General features: G+C 44.7%; 1 protein-coding gene across 1 annotated transcript in view; it reads left to right on the forward strand.

Moving 5' to 3' along the window:
• Window positions 1-16,889, forward strand: part of Cdyl (chromodomain Y like) — a 183,217-nt gene that overhangs the window by 148,661 nt on the left and 17,667 nt on the right. The gene's annotated exons all lie outside the window — the stretch shown is intronic.

Raw genomic sequence — 16,889 nt, forward strand, 5'->3', positions numbered from 1 at the left:
ACTCTTGAATAAAGTTGTCCATTAACTTTTTCAAATGATAATTCACTTTTAAGAATTTTAGTTTCCTTACTGTTCTTAACTTTGTAAAATGTTGGGTTGAGCTGATAGCTTTGTGGCTGCTTTATTGCATATGTGTTTTGAAGAACTAAGTAAAGATGGGCATTTACATTGCCTTTGGCTATTAAAGACTGGATTGCTTTTCTAGATTTAGGAATCCAAATCCCCTTGGGGATTAATGCTTTCTGAGTAGCTCAGCATAACTCAAAATGAAAATTAAAACTGACAGAGGGTTCTCATCCATATGATAATCAACAGACCACTGACCTTTACACCACAAAACCTTAAAACACCAGCAAGGACACAGGACACTGGTCAGCTGGAGTTGCACCCTGAACTTTGCATAGTTCATGGTAATATTGCCAACTGGAACATTTTGTTCTAGAAGAACAGAAATTGTCAAGTTATTTTTATTGTCCCGCTGTCAAGAAGTTGTTGGGCATGGTGGCACACGCCTGTAATCCTTGGGAGGCAGAAGCAGGATTTTTAAGTTCAAGGACAGTTTGGGCAATTCAGCGAGACCCTGTCTCAAAACAGAAAAAACAGCCAGGTAGAAGGACCCTGGGCTCAATCCCCAGTAAGCCTCCCTCACCCCTGGGGGGCGGAGTTTCTCAGCGAATTCTTGAGTGTATTAAGAGTAAGGCTTATGCTCTAAACCAGAGCCACGAGCTCCAAGGGGCTGGAACCCTACCCTCACGGCATCTGCTGCCCCTTTGTGTGTGTCAGCACTCCGGGGCTGGCTGGAAGACGCAGTTCCCTGCCATAAGAACAGAAACAAGTAACTGTTTATAGGACTTTGGTTTCTTGTGCACTGTATCTGATCATAGTGGTCCTCCCAGCACTTAAAGGACCGTGTAGCATTGCCTCCTGCTTGCTCAGCCCAGCAACACTGAAGAGGTTTAACTAGGAAATGGAAATAAACAGTTGAAATCTTCCCCAAGAGTTTGATTATAATTGGTCATTAAACACATCCTGGGGTAATTTTGGAAGATACTAGCTATAACTCAAAAAATTAAATGTAGAATTACCTTTTACCTTACATCCAGCAACTCCATTTCTAGGAATATACCCAAAGAATTGGGAGCAGGGTCTTTAAGAGGTATTCGTACACCAGTGTTACCATCATTAGTCACAATAACTGAGAGATAAAAACAATCCAAGATTCTACCCAATGAATAGATAAGATCTATTCCATAATGTAGAATACGTCCATACAGTAAAATACTATCCAGTCTTAAGTTCTTTACACGCTACAATAAGGTGAGCCTTGAGAACACTGTGCAAAGTGAAATAAGCCAGTCACCAGTCACAAGAGGACATACATGATTCCACTTACATGAGGGACTAGAGTGGTCAGATTCATAGATGCAGGAGTGTGGTGGCTGCTAGGGACTGGGAGGGAGCGGGGTGTGGAGTTGGTTTAATGGGGACAGTGCTTCAGTCTGGGGAAATGGAAAAGTCCTGGAGGGGATGGCCGTGATGGTTGTGCAATGTTGAGAGTGCACTTAATGTGCTGCGGAGCTGAGCACTTACAAAGAGGCCGTTTTGTTGTGTGTGTTGTACGGTAGTAAAAAGCACTCTGGATGCTGTTTGCAAATACCTTCTCCAGGGCTTGTGAGGTAGTATCTATCTATACAACACACACACTGGACTGTCATTATCTCAAGGACAGAGTCCACAGACAGGCCCAGTGAGAGTGGGCACTGCTCCTGGGCTCCAGGGGTGTCCTGTGAGCCAGGGTGTGTGCTGCAGGAAAGGAACCTCCCAGAGCACAGCTGATGCCCCCAGCAGATGGTGCGTTACAAGGGACAAAAGTGAAATGTCAAAGGCGTTTTATTAATCACATTGGTCAGATTTAAAAACGGTGTATGTGTGTGGTTTTGTTGTTTTTAACAATCACACTAGCATGAGCTGTGCCCAGTAACAGTGGCCTTTGATCCTGCGTGGAGACCCTACTAGTACTAGTAGGTGACATCAATCACAGCTTCAGGATAGGCCGCGAGGGGTGTGGTTGGAGCACAGGGAGAAGGCATCCCTGTATTACGTGGCTGTTTCTTTGCAGGAGAGGAAGCGTGTCACATCTGAGCACTGCCTTGGAAACGGTAGCGCAGCCTGTTGGCCAGCTCTGGGTTCCTCCCTGTTGGTGAACAAACAGAGCCTTTGGCCCTTCAAACCAGGTGGATGTCAGAGGCAACAAGGGGACTCTAGTCCTTAAAATTTAATGAGCTATGAGGGGCGGGGTTGTGGCTCAGTGGTAGAGCACTTACCTGATGTGTGAGGCACTGAGCTCAATTCTCAGCACCATAAATAAATAAATAAATGTCCATCAACAACTAAAAAAATTTTTTTTAAATGTATTTTTTTCAAAAATTTAATAAGCTATGAGACATGTGTTGGGAGTTGCACCAGCCCTTGATTTTTTTTTTTTTTTTTTTTTCTTAACTGGATCTGAATACATTTTCTGGCCCCTAGAAGATCTTTCACTTTCCTCTCTTCCTGGACTCAGATTTTAGTTTTTCCTGGCAGGTGAGTGAGCTGTTGATCACCTTAATCCCTCTTCATTGCCTCCAGCACTATGTCCATAATTATGCAACTTCTTGTTGCATTTAACCCTGACAAGACCAACTCGAGCCTCTTCTCTTCCTTTCTGGCTTTTGTGGTCAGCCTTCCTCAGAGTCTTCTGAATCTATGGCTAATCTGGCTTCATTTTTTTTGCTGATTGGCACAGTACCCTGATTTGCTATCATCTGATTCTTACCAGTTACATTCAGCAGATGTTGAGCACCTACCATTCAAAGCATTTGAGAACCAGTTACAATCCCAAGTCCATCAAGCTTAACTAGCATTACCTGGGAGCTTTCCTGACCTTGAAAACCTTTCTTGTCATTAACCACTCATTTTCCCCATCTTTTGCCAGTTTGCTTTTCATGTGTGCGTATGATTATTGCTGGGCAGGCGGCTAAGCCTGATGGAGAGCTGAGAGCATTTGTACAGCCTCATGGGCGCAAATGTGATCTGACCTTGGCACCCCGTCCCACTCCGTAACCTGGGGCCAAGTGGTAGGTGCTGCAGACCTTGAGTTTCCACCTTGGGAGGTGGAGATTTAGTATTGCCCAGTGAGCATTTATGGGTCTGTGGGCGTTGGCAGCCAAGGCTTTGCCTGGGTGTCTGCGTCTGGAACCTCCCTGCTCTGAGAAACCACAGGATCAATCGCTGGGTTTCCCTCTTGGGCATTTGGTGAAAAATAGAAAGGAAGTTCCAGAGTTATCAATGAATGGGTGGTTCATCCTGAGGGAAGAGGATTCATCACAGCGGGAACAGTTTTGCTTTCCTGAGCGACACTAATCGTGAAAAATTATAAATACAAGAAATAAAAGAACCAACCACTGAACTTTGCCCACATAGGATGCTTTCACTGTGAAATCCTGAGCTTGCTTCTGTGGGTAGTTTTTAATGAGCAAAATTAGTGTTGGTGTCAGGCACACTTCACAGCTCCCTGTTGCTTCTCAGATCCCGAGCCATCCATTTCCCCATCTCATTGTGATGTCTGCTTAACTACTTGGAGTGTAGCACTTCTTCCTCTGATTTGGAGGAAGTGTGACTGCTACTTTGATCTATCTTGCTGCCCTGATTTTTTTGTTTTGTTTTGAGTTTCCCTGAGTGTCCTCAAGTATCCTCCCTTGGTAAAAAGGTGCCAAACACATCGACTCTGAATTGTGGTCCTCAGCCTCAACATCCTGTCGGCAAAGGGCCCGTGTTCCACCCTGGAAACCTCAGGTGGCTGCCAGGGGGGACCCAAAGAGCACTTTGTTAAACGTGCCATTAAAAGTCCCCAGTGATTCTGTAGAGTCAGGGCAGGAACTCCCACTGCAGGCGGCACATGTTGCACCTGACACATCAAATGCAGCGTTATTATGTATCCCTGGGCTTTAATCAGGCTGGGCGTATTTAGGTTTAGGAAATTATAATTAACTATCTGGAGTTCATTTAGAGTTACATAGTCTCACTAGTTGTACTTCCTTTTTGTCTTAAAATAGTGTTTTCTTGCTGCTTTTTTACTGTTTTTAGACTGGTTCTCTATGAAAAGTTAGCTGTTAAAGTGCATCATTTTGATTGAAGAAACTACAGCTTGCATTCTGTTGACTTCCGAAGTACTTATGTGCTCTTGGGTTTTTAATGTCTTCATTTCTTAATTTTCCATTTGTTTGCCTTCAGTCTATTTCTGGCATTTCTGAGCTATTTAGCAGCATCAAGAAATTATTTGTGTGTTTCATGAACTAAGATGACTTATGTATTCTTAGGTTTCTTTTTGCTCAGTTATTTGTGCCGGGTTCAGTGGTACATACCTATAATCCCAGCAGCTTAGAAGGTTGAGGCAGAAGGATTGTAAGTCCAAGGCCAGCCCCAGCAACTTAGAGATACTAAGCAACCTTTGAGACTCTGTCTCAAAATTAAAAATAAAATATAATAAAAAGGCTGGGGATATGGCTCAGTGGCTAGGCACCCGGGTTCAATCCCTGACACCAAAATAAAAATAATAATAATAATAATAATAATGAATTATTTGCAGCTTTTACCCATGCTGACACCGTGCCAGTAGCCATACAGTAGAGTTTTGGGCCCACTTGCCCCAGCTCAGCACAGTCCAGGTTCACATTGGAGAGCTGGGTGTAGGTGCTCAGCTGGAACCTGGAATGTGGCACCTGAATCTTTGTCACAAGGTGACATCAGCGGTGCTAGAACGAGACCTGAGTCACAGAAACCTCAACTGTTCATCTTAGTTTAGATTTAGTAGGCTTTACAATTTGGTTTATAGGGAAAATATTTGAATAAAAGCTTTGAGGAAAATGATTTTGGCTCTGGGTTGACCCGTGGCAGTGTGCAGTGCAGAAGTAGATGCCAGGGAGGCCATCGGGTACAGAGGAAGTCCAGGTACAGGAGACGACTGAACACCAGGCAGGTGAGGAGAACAGCAGAGGCGGAGCTGAGGAAGGGCGGCAGCTGGGCTGTGAGTGTAGGACGTGGGCAGCCAGGCTGATGAGGCATCGTCCCCTCCATTGCCAGAAGGGGCACCGGAGGCCCGTGAGTCCTGCCATTGTCAGTGGTAGAGGTGGACACTTACCTGGCGTCCTGCTCTCCCTCTGTGCCACGTGCCTCCCGGGGTGGTGATGAGCAGGGAGGGGACAGCGATGCTGCTCGGATGCAGGTGCCTAAGACTGGGCCAGTGAGAACGCCTCATTTACCAGCGTGCCTCAAGTGTCAGCGGCTACACTGGGGCCCGCGAGAGGCACCTGCCTTCAGGGCCCAGATAAGTAAGGGGTTGGGGCCCTCAGGGAGCACAGCTGGAGCTTTCCAAAAGAGCCACTTGGCACACAGAGGCACTGCAGTGCTGAAGCAGCACTCTCCGACTTCTCCAAGGCGACCCACTCCAAGAGGTGAGTCAGTACCCAGGCACAGTGACCTCTGATTTCTTGTAGCTTATTCTGTTTGAAGTAAATAATTATTGATTGGTAGCCATGAATTGCATTTGTATCTCAGAGCTTGAAAGGAACCATTGTGTAGTGGTAGGAACCCTAGACGGCTCCAGGGTTAGTGAAATGACCATAGAAGAGGACCTTCTGATCTGGACCCAGCATGGAAACCAAAGGCTGGACTGCATGGACCAGCAAGAAGACTGCTCGGGCATTTGTGTTTTGAGTGACTGGCAATTTTGCATGGCCTGGCAAAGTGCCTGGTCTGGTGAAATGTTGTGGTTTCTAGCACACACATGGGAAGAAGCCCAGTTGTGGTCAGCAAGGACAGTGTAGCCTTCCCTCCCTTTGCTACACTGTGTCTGCTGTCATCAGAAAAGGACCGTGCCCTGTGAGTGGAGCACAGTTTGGAGGGATGAGGTGGGTTGGGGAGAGGCATCCACACTCGTTGCCAAGCTTTGGGAACAGACAGTGCGGGGAAGATGTGTCCGTGCAACAGAATTTGAACACTCCTTCTTAATAATAAGGTTCCTTATACAGATACGGTCCTCCACTTCCATTGGCGTTATGTTCCAATAATAAATAATAAACTCATCCTGGGTTAACAGTATAAGCCAAGCAGCCACTTCAGTGTTTATAGCAGCCCAGTTCATAATAGCCAAGTTATGGAACCAACCTAGGTACCCTTCAATAGATGAATGAATAAAGAAAAGGTGGTACATACACACAGTGGAATATCACTCACCGTAAAGAAGAATGAAACTATGGCATTTTCTGGTAAATGGCTGGAACTAGAGACTATCATGCTAAATGAAATAAGCCAGTCCCAAAAAACCAAAGGCAGAGTATTCTCTTTGATATGTGAATGCCAATCCACAAGGGAGGGGACGTTTAGAAGTTCACTGGACTAGACAAAGGGGAATGCGGGGAAGAAGAAGGGGATGGCAATAGGAAAGACAGTAGAATGACTTGGACATAACTCTCCTGTGTTCATATATGAGTGCACAACCAGTGTAACTCCACAGCATGTACAACCACAACAATGGGTCCTAAATGGAACAAGTTGTACTTGTTCCATGTATGTATAATATGTCAGAATACTCTACTGTCATGTATATCTAGAAGGAACAAAGTAAATACATACGTGATTGTGTGTCAGAATGCATTGAATACACCCATCCTGCCTAGCACTTCGCTTAGCCACGTGGTGCAATCTTGGAACATCATTTGCTCCCCTTCTCCATTGCCTAGTGACTGGGAACTGCAGCTCACTGCCACTGTCTGGCATCATAGGAGAAGTTCAGACCACATGTGGGTAGCCCAAGATAAGACCCAAATTCAAAATTTGAAGTACGGTTTCTACTGAAGGCATGTTACTTTTGCACCTTCATAAAGTCAAACAATCATAAATTGAACCATCTTGAGTTGGAGACCATCAGCATTTCAGTTTAGTTACATTAAGTTGTGTGATGAAGAGGCTCCGTGTCTTAAGTGGCTATTTTACTAGATTTTTTTTTGTTTTGTTTTCCCCTAACAGAATATACAAAAATAAAGTTCCTCCAGGGCCAATATCCAGGGGTCTCAGTTCCAATGTAAAGAGGGATTTGCACCTGGTCTCTGCATCCCAAATCCAGAGCTGTCGGTTGGGGGACCTTGAGGGGACCACCAAGAGGTTTTCTGTGGACTGGGAGTCAGGAGGCAGCAAGGAGTGGCAGATTCTAAAGACCATTTATATGCTCCAAACTCTCCTGCAGGGTGTCAGGTGGGGCGGGATATTCCCCTGGTTGGTGTTCAGGAAAGATTCGACTGTGTTCATGACTTGGCCTGAAGCATGTAGGCAGGAATTCCTCAATCCTTTAGGTAGAATGGAAGTGCAGTTGAGGTAACAGGCCCTTCTAAAGCACAGGTGTCTCTCTTTTCAACAGTCAGGATATAATTATCTTGAAAGTGAACCTGAAACTATAAAGACCAGTGTAGAGTAGAGGTAAAGTTTTGGGAGTAACCAGCTTTGTATCTGTGTCAGGTAGAACTAGGGAGGACCAAACAGCCTGGAGAACACTGAGAACAAAGGAGAAGGCACCGAGCAGAGGAAGCAGGCACCACCTACCTGCTCCAGAACACAAACACGCAGTTCTCTTCTGCAGAAGGTGAAAAATGTTCCTTGACCTTCAAGAAACCTTGGCACCTTGACTGTAGAAGGTGCTTTGTTCTGAGTTCCCTACCTGTTGGGGGAGGGAACCTGCTCTGCAGTGGGGTTTGGGTAGAACCCCTGTTGATGTTAGTAAGTTCCTCCTGAAGGATAAGGTCCATAGGATCCAAGTTCTTGCTTTTTCTTTATTACCACTAATTGGTTTATATGACATCTTGAAGCATATCATTAATTAGAGAACTTTATTTTTAGGGCCAGGTCTAAAATGTGGCTGTGAATGAGTTTTCTTGAACCAAGCACAAAAGAACGATGTGATATGTACATTCCTGAAAATCCCACACTACTCAGAATTGCTCAGTAAAAACTACAGGGCTTATGGGGAGAACAGGGTTAGAGACAAGCCATTCAAAAACTTTGTCACTAGGGCTGGGAGTGTAGCCAGTGGTAGAGCACTTGGCCAGCAAGCATGAGGCGCTGGGTTCTGTATCCAGTACTGCAAAAAAAAAGAAGGGAAAAGTACTATCACTAGCACATTAAAAATACAAGATAGGACCCTAATGAAACAGCACACGCTCATTTGTTAAAGGGTTTTATTTTAAGTGCTATGATAAATATGGTACCATGCCTTGAAAAAAATGAGCAGTTTGCTTTTGGAAGTGGATGTTGGAAGGGTTGTAGTGCGGGGCATTGTGAGGTGGTAGGAAGGGAGTGAACTGAAATCAGGTGCAAAGTGTAACAGCTGTTGTGGAGCACAGCCATTTACAGTGTGTGCAAGTGTGAGTCCTGTGTATTCTCAGCCAGGGTCAGCTGGGTGCAGTCATGCATTCCCCAGCTTTCTCCAGATGATCGCACATAAACACGTGGAATCTGCAGTCTGACTCACTGTCCGAGTGTACCAGTGTGTTGGAGTGGACATAACTAGCACTGCTTTTCTGGAAGGTGACTGAGAATGAGCATGTGTCACCTTCAGCTTGGAGATCCCTGTGAACGGGAGTTTATTTATCGGGAGGAGTTGGAGCAGAGGACATTTATAATTACTTGTGAAGGGTTCACTTCACATGTTGTGGAGAAGAGAGGTACTAGTGTTTAAAGCCTGCCTTTTTTCAGGTTTATTTTTGGCAGGGGTGGGGGTCAGTACTGGGGATTGAACCCAAGGTCTTGTGCACACCAGTCAAGTGCTAAAGAGTACCTTTACTTTCATGTTTACACAAAAACTTACCCTTGACGAATTCAGTTTGCTGATTATAAAATTGTAGGGTTTTTTTTGTATTGTTAAATAGGATTAGCTTAGATAAGTGTGAATGACAGTATTTTTAAATGTTAAACTCTATAAAGATGAGTTTCTGTAGACACTGTAATCCTTGCCATCTAACTTTAGACTAAAAGAAAATTAACGACCGTGAATATCTGAGATGGTCAAGAACAGTTTTTGAACTCTGCCTTCACAGCTTGGTAAACTTGCTGACCCTTCATTAAACAGATAGTAGGGAAATACCAGTCTGTCTTTGCCTAATGAAAAGCAACATCCGGGAACTTTGATCTGGATTTGGGCTGCTGTCGTATCTTTTCAAGTGGCTTCATGATTAAAACAGTAACGGCATCTCAAAAATTTGCAAAATATAAGGATGTAAGAATTACCCATCTCTGTCTGCAAAAGAGAACCATTATTAGCAATTTTATAATCTACATTCCTAATAAATTCATTCCTAATAAATGGAGACATTGTTGATGCCCATCCACCCACACATTCATTTTGTTATCATTCATTTTCATTTCTTTCATGTATGATTGTGGGGTGGGTTAATGGAAGGACACAGGCTTAGGTATTAGGTCTGCAGGCCCAACACACCTTTCCTGGTGTACCATGTGGATTCACATGAAATTACTTAGTCAAGGGCTCAGCATATTTAGTGTTAGTGCAAATGGTAGCTGCTGTAATGCACTTTATTGGACTATTTTTTAAAAAATCTTAACAGCTACATAATATTGTCCTGTTACATGTACACTATAATTTAACCATTTCCTTACTATCTGGTACTAAATTTAGAGCTCTTTGTAACTTTTCCAAAAATAGAGCTACATGAATACCGTTTCTATGTGAAACAAGTTCTCATATAAGTTTTAGTTTTTAGAAATAAACATCTAAAAGTTGAATTACCTGGGCAGAGGTTGATTGGTGCATCTTACACAGGTGCTTTCTAACCACGTACCAGTTCATGTATGCTACGTGTCCTTCACCATCACTGATACAATTGCCATATTTTAAGTTTTCCTAATCTACAGGTAGACAGTGGTTTCTTTTTTCTTTTTTTAACCTGTGAATCCATTTTTCTTGGTTTGGCGTTTTTATTCCCTTCCATCATTTGAATTTGCTTTGTACACCCTTTCAGTGTGTTATGTATTTTAGGCCTATTTTTTCCTTTGCATTTGGATCCATTTTTATTAGTGCTTTAGTATAAAAAATAGCCTTACATTGAGGAAATTTTCGATTTGTATGTACTTGAATTTTCCTTTAGCTTTTCTTCTGTCCTTTTTTGTTCTTTTCATCTAGAAATCATATATTGTGTTGTTTTTTATTAAATAAAACTTTCTAAAAAAAAGAAAATCAGCTTCCTAGTTTTTTTTATTCCCATGTATACCAGCTAATCTGGTTTGTAATGGAGACACCCTCACCTGGGAGCTATTCCTAGGCTAATTCTAGTCCATCAGCTTCCCTTCTACTGGACCTGTGTTCTTTGTGCAGATTCATAAAACTAGCAATGTATATTTTATTCATTCTTTTGAAAAGTCTTCTAGCTTGTCTTCCTGCTTAATCTTGATTGGAAGTCTTAGAATTAAAATTGAGAACAATAGATAGCCTATCGGCACTTGGTGTTCTGTACAACCATAGTACTTTCTCTCCTCACTCCTTTTTTAAACAGTTCCTTAGCAAAATTTGATCGTTTTGTATTTATTCATTCTGTGTATTTCTTGAAGACTGTTTATTCCCAATTGTAGTTTTTTTTTTTTTTTTTGGATGGATTTTTAATGTTTTCTAAACACTTCCCAGAAAGTAGGAAAGCTGTTTTTTAGTGTGTTTTTGCACTAAGGTGTCTCACAATTCTTAAAGTGCCCTTTGCCACAGATTATCCACTATTAGTAAAATAGGATTGCGACACCATGAGTAATAACCAAAATCGGTGTGTGGTTTGTTCTTGGTTGTCTGTGTCACGTTCTCCCATTAAAGCTCTCTTGGCAAAATGAGTCAGATTTCCTTCATAGCTCTGTGCTCTCAAGGTACTTGTTACAGTCCGCTGTTCTTAACCTGCCTGGCCAAAAAATGGTTTTAAGAAGCTGCTATAGTTTAGATCTCGAGTGTCTCCCAAAGCCCTGTGTGCTAAAGGCTTGGTTCTTAGTTTGTCTCTGTTGGGAGGAGGTGGATCCTTTAAGAGGTGAGTCCTGTTGGAAGGCTTTAGGTCACTGGGGGCGTGTCCCCAGGTGAAGGTGGGTCCCCGGTCTCTCATTTTGCTTCCGGTTGCTCAGTTTGTCTCTGTTGGGAGACAGCGTTCTCTGCACCTGTGTATGTGTGCATGTGCATGTGCACTCTTACGCTGTGTCAATCCCCCCGCGTCCCCCCACCCTCCCCACTACCCAACAGCACATTTGAGGATTGTTGCTCTGGAACTGTACTTGGCTTGGATTCTGTAAAACCCAAAACACATGTCATAAATTAATATTTCTGGACAGTGATACAATGACTACTAATGCTTGTCAGCATACACAGAGCAGTGCACTTTACAGCCAACAAGGCCCCCTCCTTTAGAAAGATTAGAGTAAGAGCCATTAAGAGGCTAAGATTGTTTCATAATATGATCCAGTGTTGGCCATTAGCAAACGGGATAGTATTTGCAAAGTTCACACTTGCTGGGAACTAGCTGGTTCTCTATGGGCCATCCTACTCTAGGGGTTGGAAGGGAGAGCTGTCACCTTGTATTATGAAATAGGGACCAAATGATTTGTCTGGACCGTTTACCTGCTATGTGATTGGGAAAAAAAAAGGTTTCCATTCTTAATTCATTAGTATGAAAATGTAGCTTTTTATTGAAATGTATCTTTCTAAGGGATAGGTATAGTATAGTATAAAATAAAATTTTATGGAAATATATCTAGGATTGGGGAGGCAAATACATATCAACTTGTGTATGTATGTGCCCACCCTGATGAACAGTCCTAGGTGCCTGGAGTATTGTTCTGAAAAGACTTTTCCACCTGTCCTTTCAAGAAAAGAGCACGCCTATAATCCTGGCGTCTCAGGAGGCTGAGAGGAGGATCGTGAATTCAAAGCCAGCCTCAACAACTCAGTGAGACCCTGTCTCTAATTAAAATGCAAAAAGAGCTGGCTAAGTGCCCCTGGGTTCAATCCCCCTCCCACCACCAAAAACGAGAGAGCAGTTGAGGTTGATTAGTGCTGTCTGCACATGGTGCAGGAGGTCTGACCGGCAGCTCGAGGACCATCCCATTTACGAGTTATTGGTCCAGCCTTCATCTTCTCACATTGAGGTCACTAATAACCTTTGTGAAAATGTCCTTTCTTGTTAATTCCATCACCTCTTACTTTTAGGTCTGTTAACAGATTTGATCTTGGTCATTGGTCTTCTTCCTCTTCTTTGCCTGTCAGTATCTGGTTGGTAGCTAAAAATTGCGACTTTCATGATTGGGATACTGGATTTTGTTGTATGCTTTATAAAAGTATTAGATTTGTTCTGATGGGAAATTGTAACATATCATTTTGATCCTTTCAAGGCTTATTTTTAAGAATCCTTTATTCTAGACCTAGATTCGTTTTGCTGCTAATATGTGCCTGTCTGGGTTCTCCATAGATGCCCCATGAACTCCATGAGGTCTGTCCACTCTGGCGGGTGAGGACTGCCAGCCCTTTGTGGACTCCTGCACGCTGCTCAGACTTGTAGAACTTCTCCCTGTGTACACCTACACTGGTGCTCAGCCAAGACTCAAGCTCTGGAACTTAATTTGTGTGTAGCTCTCTCGTTTCCTATACCTTGCCCCCAAAATTGTAGCTTTTTGGGTCCCCAAGTCATTTATATTCTAGGGCAGCATTTCTGCAGACTGTCTGGGTTTCCTCTGCCTCCAGCTGCATTGTGGAAATCCCCTCCAAGCAGAAGGCTGGGCGCACCGTTAGCTTCGCGAGCCTGCGCTGCTGTTCTCAGCACTGCATGCTTGCTCTTCAGCTTCCTAGTCATCAGTGGAGGCAAAGAAGGCCACTCGTGGTTCTTCAGTTCTTCCTGAGATCTGAGGCAGGTGTCACCAGGCATTTTTAGAGAGACTTTACCTTTTGAGACCTTATGTCGCACGTTAATCATGTCTGACGATATCTTTTTTGCTCTTTAATACATTAAAAGAAAACCAGTTATTGAAAGAGACACTAAATAGGTCTCTGTCTTTCCTTTCTGGATTTTATGCTGATGAACCATGGGAACACTTTGGAGGGTTCTTGAGTCCTGATCCTTCAGGGACAAACAGTTCTCAAGGCCACTTGGACTCCTCTGCTTTCGAATGTTCACCTAGTTTATTTTGTGGAGAATGTTTCTCCCTGGACCTCAGGGTTTGCCTCTTGTTTAGTCAAGTTGATTCTGCTGTAGAGTTGAGTGTAATTGGCTTGAGATAATTGGCTGTGTGACATCCGGCAGGTCACTTATGTTCTTATCTCTAGATCAAGGGATCTGAACCTAAAGGGCCTTTTTTTTTTTTTTTTTTTCAAACTGGGAATTGAACGCAGAGGCACTTTGCCACTGAACTACATCCCCAGCCCTTTTTAATTTTTGAGACAGGATCTCACTAAATTGCCAAGGCTGGCCTTGAACTTGGAAACCTCCTGCCTTGGCCTCCTGAGTGTCTGCGATTCCAGGCAAGAGTGTGGCTGGACTTCGTTTCTTAATTCAGTGACTGTTTACTGAGTTACGAGCACTGGGGACACACGCTTTAGCAAAGCTGACGAGCAGCTGGGATCTTGGCTGCTGCGAGGCTCAGTGGAGCACACTGCTAACATTACAGACAGAACTGAGTGAGAAAGGAAGGGCTCTCAGGATGCTCTGAAGGACAGTGGGGCGGTGTGAAGTGGTGATGGGAGGGACCCGCGTGAGGTGGGAGGTCCTAGAAGGTCCAGTGTCCCAGGAACTGACATTGGAGCAGTTCTAGAGATGAGCAGAAGAAATGAGCCATTCAGAGCTCCAGGGCCAGGATGTTCTAGGCAGAGGAAGGAGCAAGCACAGAGGTCCTGAAGTGGGCACAGACCCAGGTGATGCGCGCGTGTGGCTTGATCACCTGGAGTGAGGGGCAGAGGGCACAGGTGACGCCAGGAGCAGAGCAGGTCGGGCTGTCTGTACTGGCGGCCTGGTTCTAAGACAGCCTTGCGGAACTCTGCTCTCCCTCAACGGCGCAGCTCTGACAGGCAGGTGACACAGCTCCCTGGAGTACCTTGGGGAGACCCTGGGAGTGGAGGCACCAGCAGGATCAGCCTCTGAAGTCAGCAGGGACCTCAGTGGCACCGCGAGTGAACATAGGTTTCACAGAGCAGCCAGAAGCCGAGTTCAGCAGTCTGGGACAGCATGAGCCAAACGAATCCATTTCTAAATTTGCAGAACCACAGAAGGCTCCCTGGGAACTACTGCCTCAGAGGAGACGCTGGGCTTTTTCTGAAGCTCACGTGTAATGGCTGTGTGGACCTCATGTCCTAGAAATCCTGCTTCCATGGAAGGGAGCCACCAGGAAAATTGCTGGGAGAGTGTAAGAAATAGAACTTTGCTACAGAGGAAGAAAAGGTGCCGTGGGAAGGAAGAAGAGTCCAGGTGGCCGGGTGGGCCCAGAGCCGCAGGCGAGGCCCTGTGGAAGGCAGCCACAGCTTTCAGCCGGTCCGGTCCATCCAGGCCGCCGTGGCAAAATACCGCAGGCCAGGTGGAATTCCCTTCTCGCGGTTCTAGAGTCTGGCGCTGGCAGGCTTGGTGACGGCTTCCTCGTTTCTAAATGGCGCCCTCTTGCTGAGTCCTTACGTGCCAGAAGAGACAGGGTTCTCTCAGGCCTCTTCATAAGGGCACTGACCCATTCTTGAGGCTGCACCCTTGTGACCTGATCACCTCCCAGGCTCCACCTCCTTATGCCATGGAGACGAGGGTTTCATTGCATGAACGGGGTGGGGATTAACACTTAGACCATAGCAACCGTACCTCCCCTGTGTTGCCAGGAGCCGTTTTTTTGTGCTTTGAAATAGCGTCAATTAAAAGTTCAGTTCAATTAAGTAACTCTGAAGACCCAGCACACCATTAGGTGTGGTCTGTAAGAAGCCCTCCTTCTGAGAAGGGCAGAGTCCCCGCCTTTCTCTACGTGTCCCTTGTCACATCCCTCCCTATCCAGGTTGTGTGGCCTTCATGTCTGCCCCTGTATCCGACGGTTCCTGGCGTGATCTTCATTTTAGACTTGAAAAGCCCCTGATGTCACCATCTCCTAAGTGTCAGTGTCCTCTCGCCCTCAGCTGCGTTTGATTTTCCTTAAACCAGGATTTTAACATAATCTTTAATTGAGCACTTACGGTTTTATTTAACATTTTACGTCTGCCCTTCACTGTGTCCTGTGGTCTGGATTCTGCACCCCGTGCCCTAGTGGAACAACGTGGCCTCTGAGCTCCCCTCCCAGGACCTCCCCTCCCTTCACCACCTCTCTGGACACAGCTCATTGCCTTGGTGGCCCCTCCCCCTTCCCCATGGTCTTCGGGCTCTGGTGTGGCTGTCCCAGCTGGCTCCGGGCAGGCTCAGTCCTCCTGCTCTTGCTCTTCCCTCTGGGGTACAGCCTGTCAGTTCTGCTGTCACCTCTGTGCACCAGTCCCCACCTACCTGTCTCCAACCCTGCTTCCCCGCCCCCGCTGGCCTCTGCAGCCTCTTCACCTGGACACTCACCCTGGACGAAACCAAGTGTCTCTCCCTCTCCTGCTCCCTCAGTCAGGCTCAGGGGTTCAGAACCATCCATCATCCATTTCTCTGTTCCCAGAAGTTATTTGGCTGTGTTGACTCGTGGGTCTAGGAATGGACAGAGGGAGAGGTAGGGACAGCAGGTATAGACCAGGTGGGGCTGCGATGGGTGTGAGGAGGACAGTGCCAAGTAGCGCGGTAAGAGGGTTTGTGGGCAGAAGAGACTGGGAGGTATTTTTAAACACAGACGGAGTAGGATCTGGTAGAAGAGAAGAAAAGTTAAGAGAGACAGGATCTCCCCCAAGTTCCTCAGAAGGATTTGGCAACATCCTGCCTGCCAGGTAACATCATATCAAATGCTCTTTCAGTTAGAAGCACTTCAGGTTGCAAATCCTTTAAGAGCTTGCCCTGAGATTTGCCAGCATCGGAACGATATGGGCCAAGGTTTTGCGTTGCATCATTGTTTATAATATTTTCAAAGATCATTGAGTATTAGCATTTATTCCAGTGTGAATTAGAAAAGTGAATTCCGATACATCCGTTCAGTTGACTACTGTGCAGTCTTGAGAAAATAAACTGTAATGTAGACAATAAAATAGAACAAAAGACTGTCTAGTATACTACCATTTGTAGTTTTGAAAAGAGGAAAAAGGAGAAATACATATTGATATTTCCTTGTACATAGACAGGGACATTGGAAGGATACCTGAGAAGCCAGCTCTGAGGGCTAACTGGGGTACAGTGGCCCGGGGCCAATAGTGGGTACAGGAGGGGCCCTTTAACCATGTATTTTTATATTTTTAGATTCTTAAAACATAAACATGTATTATAACCTCTTTAAGCTTTTCAGAGGATAGTTTTTTTTATTCCAAAATGGATATTATTATTATTAAGATGGATATTATTATTTTACCAGTTGAATGAAAGTCAAGTTGTTTTATGAAGATTATTTGATTTCTTGGTATCTGCAGTGTAAAGTCTTAAATGATACCCTTGACTTTTACTATAAATAAACGTGTTGGGACTGGGGATGTGGCTTAGTGGTAGGGCACTTACCTGGCTAGCATGCCTGAGACCCTGGTTTTTATCCCTAGCACTGAAAAAAAAAAAAAATTAAAAGAAAAAAATGTTAAGTCCAGGAGACTATCTTAAGGCAGTGTGAAAAGCAGGGTCCGTGTTGTGACATATCTGTCACGTGAGGGCGCGCTGGTGGAGTATTTTATGTGGTGGAAGAGAGGGAAGTTGTCTTCATTT

Source organism: Sciurus carolinensis, chromosome 7, assembly GCF_902686445.1.
Source record: "Sciurus carolinensis chromosome 7, mSciCar1.2, whole genome shotgun sequence".
Taxonomy (NCBI): domain Eukaryota; kingdom Metazoa; phylum Chordata; class Mammalia; order Rodentia; family Sciuridae; genus Sciurus; species Sciurus carolinensis.